The sequence below is a fragment of the Euprymna scolopes genome, chromosome 42 (assembly GCF_053919585.1).
Source record: "Euprymna scolopes isolate OS-2025 chromosome 42, ASM5391958v1, whole genome shotgun sequence".
Classification (NCBI taxonomy): Eukaryota; Metazoa; Mollusca; class Cephalopoda; order Sepiida; family Sepiolidae; genus Euprymna; species Euprymna scolopes.
Window position 1 is genome coordinate 64421244 of NC_136523.1, and position 3092 is coordinate 64424335.

Genomic DNA, 3092 nt, shown 5'->3' on the forward strand with positions numbered 1-3092 from the left:
GAAGATGTTTGTTTTTTCTTTGGGGATCCTAGTGTTGTCATAGTTTTTTGAGGGTCTATTGTTGGGGAATTAACAGGGGCCGGTACTTTTACTGCTGGGGAGCGTTTTTCTTTAGGGAAGGATGTAGGTTTAGTTATTAAACAGGATTCAGGGATTTCTCTTTGTTAAGTTTTTTTTTTAGGTTAATTAGTTCTTTAAATTTGTTCCCCCCTGGGTCTTTACTAGAGATTGCTTCGATTTTTTCTGCTTCTGTTAAGGATTTAGCGTAAGTTTTTTTTTAGGGGATTTATTAGGGGTATTAAATTTGGTCTCAAATTCGTCGGGGGTTAGTGTCTTTGCTGCTGTATCTTTTTGTGGGGAAGCTGAGGGGTTGGTGTCATCTCTGATGGCTTCTCCTATCTTGGGAGGTTTAAGGTGTTCCAGAACCCTATTTTTAGGGTTTGGTTGAGTCGGCTTCCTAGTAGGGCAAATAAAAGTCAGGTGCCCTATCTCCCCACATATCCAACATGCCGGTCTATGGCCTGCTACTACGATGAGTAGTTTCTCCAGGCCTGCTTCCAGATAGTAAGGTACTTTTAAAAACGCGTTCTCATTTAACAGGATGTCAAAGGACCATACTCCATTAAATTTGTCCTCTGTTGCATTGGTTATGTCTCTGTAATGAAGAAAAAAGGCATATAGAAACTCTCCCGGCACAACACTGGGGACTTTGAAAACTGAGACTGTGGTCCTTCTGCGACCCCTGTACTCCATTCTGAGAATAAAGTCTTTTGTAATGATTTCTTTTTTGGATAAAGTTAAGCAGTCTTCAGGTGTTTTGAACAAAGCGCTCCAGGTGTTGTACCCTTTGTATTTAGTGATCCTTTCTGGTCTCATATTAACGGTTGCTATCAGCTTTGTGACTTGTTATTTGGTGGATCTTATTAATTTTTTGGTTTTTCGATCAATGACGAATAGCAGGATTGTTTTTTTTGAGAATTCCTCGATTCTTGATTGCTCGAGTATAATTCCCTTTTTGGTGATAAACTCTGTACATTCTCTTGCTTTAGCAATGAATTCTTCCACGTTGATAGTGACAGTAGGTGGCTTAGCCCATTCTGACTTTCCTTTTGGTTGCTCCATATTTTTTTTGGTGTCATCCTCCGGCGTCGAACAACTGGCTAATGCCATTGTCGACGAGTGATAATTCCAACTCCAATGGAAGAAGAAGTTTGGATTCAAGAAACAATAACAAGGATTTAACAAATATAAAAAATTTAACAATAAAAGATAACGTATAATAACAATAAAATAACAAAGTGCAAAATACGAACCGAGCTGACAGAAAAGACTCCTATTGGAGGTATGAGACGAATGTATTCGCCAATCATTTTTATAACCACCGACTGTGCTAAACAACCAATGAAAACCTTTTAAAATTACCATAAAAATTGTCGAATTTTGGATTCAATCAGTTCGCCGTTAACTACACCACGGACCTCATTTGATTCTTGGCCGCCATCTTATTGATCTGAACTACGCCACCATCTTTGTTCAACATAATGTCTCAAAACTTAACAGTCCAGCTGACCTATTTCAAGATCTTTCAAACCTTATCCTCTTTTATACCATCTTCTCACCTACTGTGGAATAAGATCTGGTCTACATGTTTTAGGGGTCCCTAGCATTTTAATGATGTGCAGGATATGACAAGGGGTGATCATCTAGTATGATCTTCGTTCGTAGTTAGAAATTAGTGTGAGAGTAGTCTGTGAAGTGCAAAGGTAGAGTTGAAGATGACTAGTATAACCAAACGCGCTCCATCTTTCAGGCTTTTCTAATCATGGAACATCCAAAATGTTCAACAGTTATTATGATAACTCTCACCACACGACAGTTTGATAAGGGATTCTAGTTATTCTGCTTCAGCAAGAAAAGTTCGCCAATCCAGTGTGATTGTTGTTGATCAGCAGGCCACAGCAGCGTTGAGGTAGTCAGCATCCTCTCCTGATAGGTAGCTCCTGAAAAATAACCAAAGTTGACCATCTGGTCCAGTAGCAATGTAAACACTTTTGCAGAAGCAATAAGTAAAAATTCCAGTCGTTGATTTTCTTTTTTATAAAACAGTCACCCCTAATTCCACATTCAATTTGCGTATATTGTATATCTTGATAGGTGAGAATTGACAGCATTATATGAATTTCTTTTCTTTTTATGTTGTCACCAAGTGTCTGCAAACGTGGATGTGGGGCCTTTGTTTGTGATACTGTTAAGCGAGGAATTATCAGCAGTAAGGGTTTTATCTATTTTTGTTTGTGCAAAATATGATTTGTGACAAAAGTATTCAACTAAGGTTATTCAGCTTGCAAGAGAGAGAGAGAGAGAGAGAGAGAGAGAGAGAGAGAGAGAGAGAGAGAGAGAGAGAACAGTGTTTCAAAGTCGGCATATTTCCCAGCGGTCAGGCATATTTTGTTCAATTCTCTGCAATTCTACTCAGTCCAACTGACTAAAAAATCGCTTATGCATAAATTTATATATTCAAGTGATGGGTGAGGAATGATGCTCCCTCAGTCCAAACTAGCTGATCAGGGTCGTTACAACATATCCTCTTCTCTTCTGATTGGCTCCGTGCCAACTGTGCATAATCACGTATTGAAGTAAATTTCCAGAGTTGTTCACATACCGACCGTCCTTGGAAGATGAGCTTAAGGTCAGATTCTGCTTCCAAACTTAGCCAAAACCACTTCTAATATTATTCTCTTGAAATCAATTGTTTTCTTCGTAAAGCAATGTTATTATTAAGATATTATTATCAATCTCAAATCTGCTAACTGAAGCTACTTTTCTTCAGTTTGGTTGCGTCATCGAGCAAATAAATGGAGTCTGCAAAGCAATTGAGTATTGGCCGGGATTGTTCACATAATAAAAGTTCTAACTTAGCTCTATTATAACTGTTATTAATGTAAAATTCGACCATCAGGTGGTTGGGTCACAATAGTTGGGTAAGCATTTCACTTTTATCACGTGACATCATAGTGGTTGGTTAGGGGAGGAGGGGAATTGTTGTAGAAAGAAAAACATTTGGTCATAAGTAAATTGAATGACAAAATCTA